Source organism: Symphalangus syndactylus, chromosome X (genome assembly GCF_028878055.3).
Source record: "Symphalangus syndactylus isolate Jambi chromosome X, NHGRI_mSymSyn1-v2.1_pri, whole genome shotgun sequence".
Lineage (NCBI taxonomy): Eukaryota > Metazoa > Chordata > Mammalia > Primates > Hylobatidae > Symphalangus > Symphalangus syndactylus.
In genome coordinates, this window is record NC_072447.2 from 84,295,483 (window position 1) to 84,313,451 (window position 17,969).

Sequence of the window (17,969 nt, forward strand, 5' to 3'; positions counted from 1 at the left end):
TCGACACAGGAAGGGGAACATCACACTCCAGGGACTGTTGTGGGGTGGGGGGAGGGGGGAGGGACAGCATTAGGAGATATACTTAATGTTAAATGACGAGTTAATGGGTGCAGCAAACCAACATGGCACATGGATACATATGTAACAAACCTGCACGTTGTGCACATGTACCCTAAAACTTAAAGTACAATAAAAAAATAAATAAATAAATAAATAAATAAATAAATAAAAGAAATCAGAGGCGACACAAACAAATGGAAAAACTTTCTGTGCTCATGGATAGGAAGAATCAATATTATTAAAATGGCCATACTGTGCAAAGCAATTTATACCTTCAATGCTATTCCTATCAAACTACCAATGAAATTCTTCACAGAATTAGAAAAAACTGCTTTAAAATTCATATGGAACAAAAAAGAACCCAAATAGCCAAGGCAATCCTAAGCTAAAAGGACAAAGCTGGAGGTATTACATTACCTGACTTCAAACTATACTACAGGGCTAGAGCAACCAAAACAGCATGTTACTGGTACAAAACAGGCACATAGACCGATGGAACAGAATAGAGATCCTAGGAGTAATGTTGCACGCCTACAACCATCTGATCTTCAAGAAAGCTGACAAAAACAAGCAATGAGGAAAAGGCTCCTTACTCAATAAATGGTGTGGGATAACTGGCTAGCCATATGCAGAAGATTGAAACTGGATCCCTTCCTTACACGATATACAAAAATCAACTCAAGATGGATTAAATACTTAAATATAAAACTTAAAATCATAAAAACCCTGGAAGATAACATATGAAATACCATTCTGGACATAGGACCTGGCAAAGATTTCATGAAGAAGATGCCAAACGCAATTGCAACAAAAACAAAAATTGATAAAAGGGTCCTAATTAAACTAAAGAGCTTCTGCATAGCAAGAAGAGGTAAGTTGTTTCCTTAGAAGAAACCATCAACAGAGTAAACAGATAACCTACAGGATAAGAGAAAATATTTGCAAACTATACATCTAACAAAGGTCTAATGTCCAGAATCTATAAGGAACATAAACAAATTTAGAAGCAAAAAACAACCCCATTAAAAGGTGGGCAAAGGACAAGAACAGACACTTTTCAAAAGAAGATCTATATGTGGCCAGCAAGCATATGGAAAAAAAGTCTGAACATCACTAATCATTAGAGAAATGCAAATCAAAACCACAATGATATACCATCTCACATCTGTTAGAATGCCTATTATTAAAAAGTCAAAAATACCAGGTGTGGTGGCTCACTCCTGTAATCTCAGCACTTGGGAAGCCAAGGTGGAAGGACCACTTGAGCCCAGGAGTTGAAGACCAGCCTGAGCAACATGGCAAGACCCCATCTCTACAAAAAATACAAAAACTAAATTAGCTGGGCATGGTGGCACATTCCTGTAGTCCCAGCTACTCGAGAGGCTGAGGTCAGAGGATCACATGAGCCCAGGAAGTTGAGGCTGCAGTGAGCCATGATTGTGCCACTGCACTCTGGCCTGGGCGACAGAGCGAGACTCCGCCTCTAAAAAAAAAAAAAAAAAAAAAAAAAAAAAAAAATAATAGTTGCTGGCAAGGTTGTGGAGAAAAGGGAACGCTTATACACTGCTGTGTGGGAATGTAAATTCATTCGGCCATCATGGAAAGCAGTTGAGAAATTTCTCAAATAACATAAAATGGAATTAACCATTCAACCCAGCAATGCTACAATTGGGTATATACTCAAAGGAATATAAATTGTTCTATCAGAATGACACAGGTATGTGTATGTTCATTGCACTATTCACAATAGCAAAGACATCGAGCCAACTTAAATGCCACTATTGGTAGACAGGATTTTAAAAATGTAGTACGTATACACAATGGAATACTATGTCGCCACAAAAAAAAGAATGAGATCATGTCCTTTGCTGCAACATGCATGGAGCTTGAGGCTAATATCCTAAGCAAACTAACGCAGGAACAGAAAACCAAATACCACATGTTCTCACTTGTAAGTGGGAGCTAAACTTTGAGTACATATGGACATAAAGAAGGAAACAATAGCCACTGGGACCTATTTGAGAGTGGAGGGTGGGAGGAGGGTGAGAATCGAAACACTACCTATTGGGTACTATGCTTATTACCTGGGTAATAAAATAATCTGTATAACAAATCCCCATGACATGCAATTTACCTATACAATAAACCTGCGCATGTACCCCAGAACCTAAAATAAAAGTTAAAAAATAATATATAAATAGAGTTGAACTTAAAAAAATGGAACTTGATAGACTTGGACTGAGTACCATAATCATGGAATTTATTCAATTTACTGTTTGGGTTGTCTCTATAAGGGCATATCAACATGATGTGGAATGAAACCAAGGCATAAGAATCACTTCTGTCTGATGTGGTCAGTTGTCCCATACATAATTGTTAGAGTTTGTTTGAACTTTCTGTCTCAAGTTCCCAGAGAGTTATGAGGGAGGCCAAAAAGTACCATATTTAAATTAAGAATCTAGGAAGAAACTCTTGATGTGATGCTCAGAATACTGACACTGCAACTTCTGGTTGTTTGTCTTGTTTTGTTTTCATTTCTCCTAGTACTTTGAATTATTCCATTTTTAATATATCAATATTTCATCCATCTGATTTTATTTTGATGCAAATTATTAGGTAGAAATTCAACTTTTATTTTTCTTTCTTCATAGAAATTTCTTATTAACTTAAAATGACATATTCAAAATACACCAAATTCCTGTATGTGCTTGTGTCTATTTTAAAATTTTCTATTGCATTTCATCGATCCCTCTATTCATGCACTAGTATAATACTTTTAAATTACTGAGATTTCAGAATTTTTTTTTTTTTTTTTTGAGATGGAGTCTCGCTCTGTCACCCAGGCTGGAGTGCAGTGGCGCGATCTCGGCTCACTGCAAGCTCTGCCACCCGGGTTCACACCATTCTCCTCCCTCAGCCTCCCGAGTAGCTGGGACTACAGGCGCCCGCCACCACGCCTGGCTAATTTTTTTGTATGTTTTTTTTTCAGTAGAGACGGGGTTTCACTGTGTTAGCCAGGATGGTCTCGATCTCCTGACCTCATGATCTGCCTACCTCGGCCTCCCAAAGTGCTGGGATTACAGGCGTGAGCCACCGTGCCAGCCCAGAATTTTAATGTCTATAACAGTTAGTTACCTCTCATTGCGATTATTTCTAAAGGTTGTCTGGATGCGTTTTTAACTTTTAAATTTTTTCACATGACATGTAGAATCAATGTATCTTATCCCAAATAAAATCCCATTGGTATTTGGGGAGAAGAATTCTAGAAAATAAAGATAAGCAAAAAGAAGAAAACAAAAAGCACCGTATCTTCACTTCTTATCATCTTCAACATCCTGGCATATATCTTTGCAGACTTTTTTCTACTTATCTAATAATGTTTTCGTGTGTGTGTGGTGTGTGTGTGTGTGTGTGTGTGTGTGTGTGTGTACAGCAGGGAGGCTAGACAACTACTTTTGCTAAGCTTTTGAGCTTTGTCTCTTGTGGTAGCTAGAGTTCATTGCCCCAATACACATACTTTCCTGATTTTCCTTGACCCCACACCACTAGAGAAGATCAGACACACCTTCCCTGTAGCAGCAACTAGATCTAGGGACCCAAACTCGTGAGAGACTTAGGCTCTCCATCTGTCCACAAGAAAGCTGAGACATCCTTGAGGTTCTGGTTCTATGAACTCCCACTTTCTGGTTCCTGTGCAGAATGCAGATACCTTTTCTCTGACTGCCTTACATCTACTCTCCCCTTGCTCCTTGAAGGGTGGTGCCTGGGCCAACAGCATCAACCTCACCTGGGAACTTTTAGAACTGCACATTCTTGGGCCTTACACCAGACCTACTAAATCAGAATCTAAAGTGTAATACGCTTCTCAGTTGACTCCTCCATACATTAATTTTTGAGAAACACTGGACTAGGTGATCTCTAAGGGCCTTTTGTATTCAAAAATGAAATTTTCTCTAAATGTTCTTGAACTCTAGAAACTTCAATAACTTTTCCATCAAAAGTTTTACCTTGCTTCAGGCCATTCCATTTTATGGAACACGTTGAGATTTGTAGGTGAACAGGCCCTATGCCTTCCATGCAATTCCAGTGCACTCTGTTCAAACTTCAAACATTTTTATACCCAAACTCAGCAGCCAGAGGATAAGGCCAGGGAAAATACTGAGTATCTCTGGTCCTAAGTGATAGGGGAATCCACTTTATTTTGGGCAGACAATGTCAAACAATTTCTTCTCAGAAGAATGTGGGCCATGCAATCAGGGAACAAGTTCCCACCAGCAGGCACAAAGGGACAGCTTCTGTAGGATATTTCTACTTGTGGGTTCTATACTTCATCCTAAGCCAGTGACGAGAAACTTCTATCAAGGATCACTCACCCACTGACATAAATTATAGTTAGTAAATGAAGGGGCTCTTGAGTATAATGCTTTTTTTCATTGCAATAAACTACATTACTTATTTATTTTTAAAAACCATGAACATTAAATGTAAGACTTTATTCCATGAAGATAATAGGTAATTACAAGGTGTACTTCAGTTCTTTGTTATGACCAATTAAGAAATAGGGGCAGAAGTAAGGGAGAAGGGGAAGGAGAAAGACAAAGAGTCCATGCAAAAAAGACAGAAACAGAAGGACAAGGACACAGAATCTGACTTTGATGGTATTGATGTTGCCATAATGTTCTCATGTAGGATATGACTGGTAAGCCATTCAGTCACAAATTTATCAAACATTTATACCATACTCTTTCTGTGTCAGATGCTGAAGATATTAAAGTGAGCAAAAAAAGGGCTCCTGCACTTAAGGAGTTTACATATCTAGCGGGGTAGCAAGACATTAATCAAGTAATCACACAAAGAACCATTTATATTAGTTTCCTATTGCTGCTGTAACAAATCACCACTAACATAGTGGCTTCAAACAATGCCCATTTACTGTCTTACCATTCTGTAGGGCAGAGTTATGACACGGATAGAGCTAAAGTCAAGATGTCAGCAGAACTGTGTTCCTTTTTGGAGGCTCTAGATGAGGATTTTTTTTCCTTGCCCTTTCCAGCTTCTAGAGGCCACTCGCATTCCTTGCCCATGGTCCTCTTCCTCTTCAAAGCCAACAACGTTGAAACTCTCTGAGCCTTTCTTTCCTAATCACATCTTCCTGTTACTCTCCTACCTCCCTGATATGGTGTGAATTTGAGTCCCTGACCAAATCTCACGTCCAATTGTAATCCCCAATGTTGGAGGAGGGGCCTGGTGGGAGGGGATTAGACGATCGGGGTGAATTTTTCCCTTGCTGTTCTCATGATAGTGAGTTCTCAGGATATCTGGTTGTTTAAAAGTGTGTAGCACCGTCCCCACCCCTTAACTCTCTTCGTCCTCCTCCTCCAGTCCATGTTAACATGTGCCTGCTTCCCTTTTGCCTTCCACTATGATTGAAAGTTTCCTGAGGTCTCCCCAGCCATGCTTCCTGTACAGCATGCTGATCTGTGAGCCAATTAAACCTCTTTTCTTTATAAATTTTCTTTATAAATTACACTACATTGTAAAGAAAAACCCAGTTTCAGGTTTTTCTTTATAGCAGTGGGAGAACGGAGTAATACACTCCCTTTTCCACTTTTAAGGATCCCTGTGATCACATTGGACCCATCTAGATAAACCAGGAGAATCCCTCCCATTGCAAGTCCAGTTAATTAGCAACCTTAATTATCATTTGCCGTATAAGGTAACATATTCACAGGTGCTGGGTATTAGGACTTAGAAATCTTTGGGGGACTATTATTCTGCCTACCACACCATTTAAATGCATTACAAAAACCATTGGCTTAAATGGGACTATAATCTTTGTGCACAAGTGTAGAGCATGGAATTTTCTGGAACTATCCTATTCTGAGTTATGTTCTTTGCTGCCTACTTGTGTTTGTATTTGCTGTTTCCTCTGCCTGAGATGCCCTCCTCCTTAACCTCTACATGTCCATGTTCTAGTTATATTTTAAGGCTTTGCTCAATTGTTGCCTAAATTTTGTCAGGTGGAACAATGAACAATAAACTTAGTTCAGAATACTTCAATCTTTAGGGTTCTCAATTGGTGACTAATTGAATTTGCGTGGAAGCCACTGCATTAAAAATGAGTTTTACTATATTAAAACATATTTTAAAGTATTCAGACTGGGGTTTTCAGACCCAGTGCCTTGAAAACATCAAGAAGGGAATGTAATAGTCTGTTCTCACACTGCTATAAAGGCTATAAATAAATACCTGAGACTGGGTAATTTAAAAAGAAAACAGTTTTAATTGGCTTACAGTTCTGCAAGCTCAGGATGCTGCCAATCATGGCAGAAAGCAAACAGGGAGCAGGTGTCTCACATGGCAGGAGCAGAAGCAGGAGCAAGAGAAGGTGAGGAGGTGCTACACACTTTTAAATGACCAGATCTCATGAGAACTCGCTATCATGAGAACAGCACCAAGGGGATGGTGCTAAACTATTCATGAGAAATCCACCGGGGGCAGGGCCAAGATGGCCAACTAGAAACAGAGGCGATCAGAGGCGCTCATCGAAAAGAACCATAATTAGCGTGTGAATCCTTCACAGGCAACCAAGGTATCCAGGTTCTCTCATCGGAACTGACTAGGCAGCTGATGTGATCCATGGAAAGAAAGGAAGAGCAGTGTGGTGCAGCGGTCCACCTGAGAGCCACAGCGGGCAGGGGAGCCCCCACCCCCCAGCCAAGGGAGGTGGTGAGTGCGCTACCCAGGCGGGGAAACCGTGCTTTTTCCATGGAACTGTGGAACCCATGGATCAGAAGATCCCATTCGTGAACCCACGCCACTGGGGCCCAGAGTCCCAACCCCTGAGCCACGCAGATTCTCAACAGCCTCTCAGCTGGAATCTGCTTAAGCCTGCAGAGCTCCCAGGGGGAGGGGCGACAAGCGCCACAGCTGCGACTGCCTGCTGTATAAGCCATTTGAGCTCCTTGTGGGAGGGGCAGCAGCCAGCACTGCGACTCATAACTGCCTAACACGCTAACCTCCCTGGGTGGGGGAAGGGAGGCTTCTATCTCTATAGCTCCAGGCCACGCTTTTCCCCTGCTAGAGCCAGGGAGGCTGATGGCTTGGTCCCAAGAGGTTTCCCCATAGCCCAACACACTGGCAGCGGCAGACTGTGGCCAGAGCGCCTCTTCAGTCCTGACCCTGAGCCATCCTTCCTCACTGGGTGGGGCTTCCCTGCAGGAACTCCAACAACTCCAGCCAGAGGCTCAGGGACAGAACCTGGATCTCCCTGGGCCTGAGCCCCTAGTGGGAGGGGTGGCCACAGTCTCTGTAGACCAGCAGACTTAGCCTTTCCTCCTGGTAGTTCTGAGGAATCCGGCCAGCCCAGATGAGTGGGTTTACCCTCATCAAAGTACACCCCCTCCACCAAGGAACAGTCAAAGTGCTTCGTTAAATTGGTCCTGTTCCCTGAGCCACCCAACTGGGTTAGACCCTCCAACAGGGGTTGTCAGATACCCTATACAGGAGCGATCCTACTGGCATCAGGTTGGTTCCCCTGAAGGTTAGAGGTCCCAGAAGAAGAAGCAGGCACCCATCTTTACTGTTCTCCAGCCTCCTTGAGAGACATCTCCAGGCATGGGAGCAAACCAGATGAATAGGACGTGAACCCACAGCAAACCACAGCAGCCCTACAAAACAGGTACCTGACCATCAAAAGAAAAACAAACAGAAAGCAACAACAATAGCATCATCAACAACAAAAAAATTCTCCACAAAAACACCATCCAAGGGTCAACAGCCTCAGAGATCGAAACTAGACAAACTCATGAAGATGAGAAAGAATCAACAAAAAGATGCTTTAAACCCAAAAGGCCAGAGTGCCTCTTCTCCTCCAAATGATTGCACCTCTCCAGGAAGGGTGCAGAACTGGACAGAGGAAGAGATGGATGAACTGACAGAAGTAGGCTTCAGAAGATGGGTAACAAAAACTCCACTGAGCTAAGGGAGCATGTTCTAACCCAATGCAAAGAAGCTAAAAACCTTATTAAACGGTTAGAGGAGCTGCTAACTAGAATAACCAGTTTAGAGAGGAACGTAAGTGAGCTGATGGAGCTGAAAAACACTGTACAAGAACTTTGTGAAGCATACACAAATATCAATAGCCAAATCGACCAAGTGGAAGAAAGGATATCAGAGTTTGAAGACAACTTTGCTGAAATAAGGCATGCAGACAAGATTAGAGAAAAAAAAGAATAAAAAAGGAATGAACAAAGCCTCCAAGAAATACGGGACTTCATAAAAAGACTGAGCCTAAAATTGATTGGAGTACCTGAAGGAGATGAGAATGGAAACAAGCTGGAAAACACACTTCAAGATACTATCTAAGAGAACTTCCCCAACCTAGCAAGACAAGCCAACATTCAAATTCAGGAAACACTACTAAGATATTCCATGAGAAGATCAACCCCGAGACACATAATCATTAGATTCTCCAAGGTCGAAATGAAGGAAAAACTGTTAAGGCAGCCAGAGAGAAAGGTCAGGTAACCTACAAAGGGAAGCCCATCAGACTAACACCAAACCTCTCAGCATGAACTCTACAAGCCAGAAGAGAGTTGGGGCCAATATTCAACATTCTTAAAGAAAAGAATTTTCAGACCAGAATTTCATATCCAGCCAAACTAAGCTTCATGAGCAAAGGAGAAATAAATTCCTTTACAGACAAGCAAATGCTGAGGAATTTCATTACCACCACACCTGCCTTGCAAGAGCTTCTGAAAGAAGCACTAAATATGGAAATGAAAAAACTGGCAGGGCACAGTGGCTCACGCCTGTAATCCCAGCACTTTGGGAGGCCAAAGCGGATGGATCACGAGGTCAGGAGATCGAGACCATCTTGGCTAACATGGTGAAACTCCATCTCTACTAAAAATACAAAAAAATTAGCCGGGCATGGTGGTGGGTGCCTGTAGTCCCAGCTACTCAGGAGGCTGAGGCAGGAGAATGGTGTGAACCCAGGAGGCGGAGCTTGCAGTGAGCCAAGATCGCGCCACTGCACTCCAGCCTGGGTGACAGAGCGAGACTCCGTCTCAAAAAAAAAAAAAAGAAAAAGAAAAACAGGTAACAGCCACTGCAAAAACACACCAAAATATAAAGACCAGTGACATTATGAAAAACTCCATCAACTAGTGTGCACAATAACCAGATAGCATCATGATGACAGGATCAAATTCTCATATAACAATACTAACCTTAAATGTAAATGGGCCAAATGCCCCAATTAAAAGACACAGACTGGCAAATTGGATAGAGTCAAGACCCGTTGGTGTGCTGTATTCAGGAGACCCATCTCACATGCAAAGACACACACAGGCTCAAAATAAAGGGATGGAGAAAAATTTACCAAGCAAATGGAAAGCAAAAAACAAGGATTGCCATCCTAGTCTCTGACAAAACAAACTTTAAACCAATAAAAATCAAAAAAGACAAGGGCTTACATACTGGTAAAGGGAACAATTCAACAAGAAGAGCTAACTATTCTAAATATATATGCGCCCAATACAGGAGCACCCAGATTCATAAAACAAGTTCTTAGAGACCTACAAAGAGACTTAGACTCCCACACAATAATAGTAGGAGACTTTAACACCCCACTATCAATATTAGACATATTGACAAGGCACAAAATTAGCAAGCATATTCAGGACTTGAACTCAGCTCTGAATCAAGTGGACCTAATAGACAGCTACGGAATTCTCCACCCCCCAATAGACAGCTACACAATTCTCCACCCCAAATCAACAGAATATGCATTTTTCTCACTGCCACATGGCACTTATTCTAAAATCAACAACATAATTGGAAGTAAAACACTCCTCAGCAAATGCAAAAGAACAGAAATCACAACAGTCTCTCGCATCACAGTACAAATAATTAGAACTCGAGATTAAGAAACTCACTCAAAACCACACAATTACATGGAAATTGAACAGCCTGCTCCTGAATGACTCCTGGATAAATAATGAAATTAAGGCAGAAATCAAAAAGTTCTTTGAAACAAATGAAAACCAAGAGAAAATGTACCAGAACCTCTCAGACACACCTAAAGCAGAGTTAAGAGGGAAATTTATAGGACTAAATGCATATATCGGAAAGCTAGAAAGATCTCAAATAAACACACTAACACCACAAATAAAAGAGCTAGAGAGGCAAAAGCAAACTCATCCGAAAGCTAACAGAAGACAAGAAATAACTAAGATCAGAATAGAAAGAGACAGAGACATGAAAAACCCTCCAGAAAATCAATGAATCCAGGAGTTGGTTTTCTGAAAAAATTAACAAAATAAATAGGCTGCTAGCTAGACTAATAAGAAAACAGAGAAGAATCAAATAGACACAATAAAAAATGATAAAGTGGATATCATCACTGACCCCAAAGAAATACAAACTACCATCAGAGAATACTATAAACACCTCTATGCAAATAAACTAGAAAATCTAGAAGAAATGGATAAATTCCTGGACATATACACCCTCCCAACACTAAACCAGGAAGAAGTCGAATCCCTGAATAGACCAATAACAAGTTCTGAAACTGAGGCAGTCATTAATAGCCTACCAACCAAAAAAAGCCCAGGACCAGACAGATTCAGATCTGAATTCTACCACAGGTACAAAGAGGAGTTGGTACCATTACTTCTGAAACCATTCCAAACAACTGAAAAGGAGTGACTCCTCCCTAACTCATTTTATGAAGCCAGCATCATCCTGATACCAAAACCAGGCAGAGACTCAACCAAAAAGAAAACTTCAGGCCAGTATCCCTGATGAACATCAGTGTGAAAATCCTAAATAAAAAACTGGCAAATCAAATCCAGCAGCACATCAAAAAACTTATCTTCCATGATCAAGTTGGCTTTATCCCTGGGATGCAGGAGTTGTTCAACATATGCAAATCAATAAATGTGATCCCTCAGATAAACAGAACCAAAGACAGATACCACATGATTATCTCAATAGATGCAGAAAAGGCCTTTGATAAAATTCAACATCCCTTCATGTTAAAAACTCTCAATAAACTAGGTGTTAATGGAACATATCTCAAAATAGTAAGAGCTTATTCATGACAAACCCACAGCCAATATCATATTGAATGGGCAAAAGCTGGAAGCATTCCCTTTGAAAACTGGTGCAAGACAAGGATGCCCTCTCTCACCACTCCTATTCAACATAGTATTGGAAGTTCTGACCAGGGCAATCAGGCAAGAGAAAGAAATAAAGTGTATTCACATAGGAAGAGAGGAAGTCAAATTGTCTCTGTTTGTAGACGACATGATTGTATATTTAGAAAACCCCATTGTCTCAGCGCAATAACTCCTTAAGCTGATAAGCAACTTCAGCAAAGTTTCAGGTTACAAAATCAATGTGCAAAAATCACAAGCAGTCCTTTACACAAATAATTGACAAGCAGAGAGCCAAATCATGAATGACCTCCCATTCACAATTGCTACGAAGAGAACAAAATACCTGGGAATACAGCTAACAAGGGATTTGAAGGACCTCTTCAAGGAGAACTACAAACCTGTGCTCAAGGAAATGAGAGAGGACATAAACAAATGGAAAAACATTCCATGCTCATGGAATGGAAGAATCAATATCGTGAAAATGGCTATACAGCCCAAAGTAACTTACAGATTCAATGCTATTCCCATCAAACTACAACTACCTTTCTTCACAGAATTATAAAAAAACTACTTTAAATTTCATATGGAGTCAAAGAAGACCCAGGATAGAAAAGACAATCCTAAGCAAAAAGAACAAAGCTGGAGATATCACACTACCTGACTTCAAACTATGCTACAAGACTACAGTAACCAAAACAGCATGGTACTGGTACCAAAACAGACACATAGACCAATGGAACATAACAGAGACCTCAGAAATAACACTGCACATCTACAACCGACTGATCTTTGACAAACCTGACAAAAACAAGCAATGGGGAAAGGAAATCTCCTATTCAATAAATGGTGCTGGTAAAACTAGCTAGCCATAGGCAGAAAACTGAAACTGGACCCCTTCCTTACACCTGTTACAAAAATTAACCCAAGATGGATTAAAAACTTAAATGTAAAACCCAAAACCATAAAAACCCTAGAAGAAAACCTAGGCAATACCATTCAAGACATAGGCATGAGCAAAGACTTCATAACAAAAACTCCAAAAGCAGTTGAAACAAAAGCCAAAATTGACAAGTGGGATCTAATTAAACTAAAGATCTTCTGCACAGCAAAAGAAACTAGCATCAGAGTGAACAGGCAACCTACAGAGGGGGAGAAAATTTTTGCAATCTATCCATCTGACAAAGGTCTAATATCCAGAATTTCCAAGGAACTTAAATGAATTTACAAGAAGAAAACAATCACATCAAAAAGTGGGCAAAGAATACGAACAGACACTTCTCAAAAAAAGACATTTATGAGGCCAACAAACATATGAAAAGAAGTTCAACAATACTGATCACTAGAGAAATGCAAATCAAAACCACAATGAGATACCATCTCACACCAGTTAGAATGGCAGTTATTAAAAAGTCAAGAAACAATAGATGCTGGCAAGGCTGTGGAGAAATAGGAATGCTTTTACACTGTTGGTGGGAATGTAAATTAGTTCAACCATTGTGGAAGACGGTATGGCGATTCCTCAAGGATCTAGAACCAGAAATGCCATTTGACTCAGCAACCCCATTACTGGGTACATACCCAAAGGAATTAAATCATTCTACTATAAAGACACATGCACATGTATGTTTACTGCAGCACTATTTACAATAGCAAAGTCATGGAACCAACCCAAATGCTCATCAATGATAGAATGGATAAAGAAAATGTGGTACATATACACCATGGAATACTATGCAGCCATAAAAAGGAATGAGAGGATGTCCTTTGCAGGGACATGGATGAAGGAGAAAGCCATCATCCTCAGCAAACTAACACATGAACAGGCAACCAAACACTGCATGTTGTCACTCATAATGGGAATTGAAGAATGAGAACACATGGACACAAGGAGGGGAACAACACACACCAGGGCCTGTAGGGATTGGGGGGTGAGGGGAGGGATCTTAGAGGACAGGTCAGTAGGTGCGGCAAACCACCATGGCACATGTATACCTATGTAACAAACCTGCACGTTCTGCACATTTATCTCAGAACTTAAAGATAAATAAATTAAAAAAAAGAAAAGAAATCCACCTGCATGATCCAATCACCTCTCACCAGGCCCTCACCTCCAGCGCTGGGGATTACAATTCAACATGAGATTTGGTGGGGACACAGATCCAAATCATATCAGGGAGTATTCTGTTTTATTAAAGTCTTGCTTAAAGTAAAAACAGACGTGAGAGCTGATATGCAAAATAACAAAATAAGGTACTCTAAATGGTTCACAAAAGGCTGGGGTTAAATCATAGTTCAAGGAAGAGTTGCAGGCTTGTTCAATGGGAAGAAAAACATTTGCCTCTTCCAGTTAGTTGTGAGACACTGAGGTTCAAAAGTATTTCAAACCTATTTTCTCATCTGTAACACAGGAGTAATGAAAAGTGACTGGCCATAGTTCCTGAAACACAATAGGTGTTCAATAAATCTTGATCACTGTGTGAGAGAAGATTCAGAGAGGTGAAGTAATTTGTCCAAGTTTAGAGATGGATCCATGCTCCCAAGTGCTAGCATATTAAAATCATTTTAGGACCGGGAATACTGGCTAACTTCTGTAATCCCAGCACTTTGGGAAGCTGAGGCTAGAGGATCACTTGAGCCCAGGAGTTCAAGATCAGCCTGGCCAACATAGTGAGACATCGTCTCTACAAAAAATAAACAAAATTAGCCAGGCATGGTGATGCACTCCTGTAGTCAGTCGCACTACTTGGGAGGCTGAGGTGGGAGGATTGCTTGAGCCCAGGTCAAGGCTGCAGTGAGCCAAGATCACTCCATTGCATTCCAGCCTGGGTGACACAGCGAGACCTTGTCTCAAAAAAAAAAAAAAAAATCATTTTGCTGTCTTTGATTTCTTCGGAAATACGTAAACCGTTCATGGTCCATGTGGTACATCTCAAGAACAATCACCCTTATTCTGATAGAGACCACTATACTAACACAGAGCTTTCTATTTTGTTTTCTTGTGAATATATCATCATTTCTCATTTGAAATAGAGGATTTGAAAGTACTCGGTGCATAAACTTGCCTGGTCTAAGGAAGGCTGAATGATTCCATCTTTGTCACTGGATACTGAGATCCAGAAAGTAGAACAGAGCTTCTAGATCCTATTGGCCTAAACCATGCTGAGTGTGGTGAAAGAACCATTTAAAGAAATTAAATATCCCTCTGAAACAAAATCCTGAAGCCCATATACTGGATGCCAAATTAAAGGTTTAGGGGATGTGTCAGGGAGCTTCTTGTTTTACAGTTATCACAAGAATGTTTCCCGTTCATTTTGGTTTACATATTCTACTTCTCACAAACAGTTCTCATTTTAAAGCTTAGTTCATTCAGTACCCATTATTCTGAAAATTTGCTTAATGCGGTCTGGCGGATTGAAGAAAATGAATTAGAATTTAAATGTAGTAAGAGGCATCTGAATGGAGTGGAATGAGAACTGGAATAAAAGCTAGAAGACATTAGTGCCCTGGGGCACCTTTTCCCCTCTCTGGGCCTTTGTCCTCCTGATTGTAAAGGTAGCGGGCTGGACTACATGGTCTCTAAGACCCCTACCATCTCTGGCATTCTAAGGTTCTACAAGTCCTCCCGACCTCACACACTTAGGTATTAGAATGTAAGGGGTGTGTGCAGTGGGGTGGGGAGGTGACAGGGGGCTAGAGTTGGGGAAAGATCCTTTGGAGAAGTAAAGCGGGGAAAAAATCGCAGGCAGGCACTTTGTACTTAGCATATTCAGGGATAGTGTGTGCAAGACGTGGGAAGAGAGGGTGGAAAAGTTGCTAATAGAATAAAAGGTTTACTTTGTTAAGAAGGATAATTCGATCCAAGCCAGCCATATTGCTAAAGCCTTTGAAGCCCAACCTCTGCATGCTGTATTGTTGAAAACTTAACTAAGAGTTGGGAATAAACTAATAAGACCTCAAATGGTTGTAAACCACGTCCCCCTCCCACCTTTTCTTAAGTTTGGTTTTGTTTTCATTGAATGTATTCAATAGGCTAGTGTGTCTACCTGCTTTATTATTGGCATGTGGGGACAAGCAGCTACAGAAAAAAATAAAACTCATCTATTAGTTTTCTTAGTTTTTGTCACACAATTTGACTATAAAACCTACATCTCAAAAGGTGTTCCATGTAGTTACACAGGAGTCAACATAAACAAATATTGCCTATTACTCACTATAAACTTTTCCAGACCAGACAATTTAAACATTGGTCTAATTTGGCTTTTACAGTTATAAACGAGAGTGGTAAATCACCAGTTATTTGCTTAAAAGTGGGCTTCACAAAGCTGATCTATATTTTCCTTGATGCTTTGTCATGTTTGTAACCCAATCAGCCAACCAACATACAAGAATCAGATCCTTAAACATGTTTTTTCATTTTCTGCAATGAGTTTCAAAGGCAGTAGGAAGCTCTGGGAGAGCCTCTGGGCAAAAGATAAAGGTTACAGCTAGCAGAAGTTGTAATTAGAGCCAATTACAACTTAACTGACCTGCTTTGTCATTAAAATGTCTGCCAGACCTCTCATTTTTCTACACAGAGAGAAAGAAAAGGTATAGCTTAGTAGGGGACAGGGTTAGCCAAAGGGAAGGGATTTCTAGTACTGTTTACAAATTTACCCTGTAACCTTAGACAAACGCATTGCCTTTTGGCTTTAGACTGTGCTTTGCTCAAAGTTTAACTCAGGGAGCTGAACAGGACTTAGGAAATCACCTGGTCTAGTCCCCTGCCTTCTAGCAGGCAAGGTATTATTATTGTCCCATTTTTCTCAAATTAGATATGAAAGACCTGGAGAATTTAACTAACTAGAATATGTCTTCTGCCTCCTTAAGTGCAACAGATTTGATTTTGGTTTCACTTATAACTTGTCATAAGGAAAATGGCATTATTCTCACTTCTCTCACAGATACGTTGTGTATAGGTTAACAATGATGACTACAAAGCACGTTGAAAATACCAAGGAAAGCTTATAAATATAACATTATCCACAAAGCTACTAGCACTTTGAATGAATGGGTCTCACAGAAATGTAACAGAAATATTTGAATTTCACTTTTTTAAGAATTGGCTTGAGGAAAGAAGTAGAATTACACTCAATGGACCAACCTCACTTTCTGCAAATGTAAAGGAGTAAAAAAAAAATTGAGAAAGAATGGGAATGCCGCTGACGAACATACTATTATGTTTGATAGTAATCAGAATAAGTGAATTTTGTGTGTAAAAATAAAAATTCCGAAACAAAGCCTCCTTAGGGGGAAAGTAAAGTAACAGGTACCTTTTTATTGTAAGTATCATTGTAAAAGTTCACTATCCTGTACAGCCTCTAATGATTTTTTTTTTCCTTTTGTCCTTCATGCTTGGACCAATTATTTTCCTGTCTCCAATCTTCCACCTTGCATTCTAAACCAAATTACCCTCACCCAAATAGCCATCTTTACTTGCTAAACATTATCATCTGCCTCACAAACCCTTGTTATCCTCTGTACTGAATTACTCTTTCAGGATTTCAAGGCTCTTCATCAATCCACTCCAATTTAGTCTCTTTCCCGATCCTTCTTTGTTCTCTTTCAGTACTATACTATCTCCTCATACAACTAAAACAAATCCCATCCTTGCATATAAGCCATCTTTCTTCACCTTTCTTGAAAAACAACACATATACGACACAAGGAGCATAGGGATGGACCTGGGTATAATTCATAGGAAAGTCTCTTAATAGTCATCGTATTTGCAAAGCTGAAGATTACAGCCAAGCTCCCCTATCCCTTACATGTTTCTATCAGAGAAGGGTAGAATGTTCAGGAAGTTAATGTGGGGGAGTGTTGCTGGGTAGAGATTGCTTGTGATATGTTGTATTAAAGACGGCCTGCTTGCAGTATTTTAGGATTTGCCTCACTCCTTCATTCTTTCAATTATAGTTGTATCCTTATTATCTTTACTAATGGCCTCAATTTATATGCTCTCTTTCTTGGTGAAGGTGTGTGCAACAGTCGCTATCAAAAAGACAGATCCCTAGAGAGCAAGGAGGAAGGATGATTCCCTTAAGTTTAGTGGCACAATGGTGTCAGGAAGGTTGTTCCAAAGAGAGGGTGGTAGTACCTATCATAATGGAATTTTATGGCAGCTCTTGGGGGTGAGCCACTATCCTGTTATTACATCCAACGCTAGTGATGTGAACAGTTTAGTTACCTGGCACATATTGAGCTTTGACACAGTATATATTTCGGATTTAAAACTTTATTCACCCCATATAATAGTATATATAAAATGTTGCGAAGATGAAAGCATTTCTGAAACTTGGTCACTCCTTTGGGACTGGCTCAGATTATAGACTTGAAAAAAATTAACGGTAGAAAAATGTTTATTCTCTAAGGGTAGATCTGATTTGGAGATAGCCAAGTCACTTGAGACTGAGTCTGGTGAAATAAAGTAGTAATACCCTGAACATAATTTTTAGTATAATAAACATGTAAAAGGATTGACCTGTTTTACTGTTAGAGTAAGTCTATACAGCCTCACAACATGCTACCCTCAAAGGAAACAAGGGCTACTGGGACAGAATGTAACTGCTCTTAAAGTTTTGTTTGGGGCACATAAATATGGATCTGATTTTATGATAATGGAGGGAAAATGAACATAGCTAAGGGAAGGCTACAAAATATTCAGCTTATTTAGAGGCCAGGTAATAAGGTTTCCATCTACCTGCTATA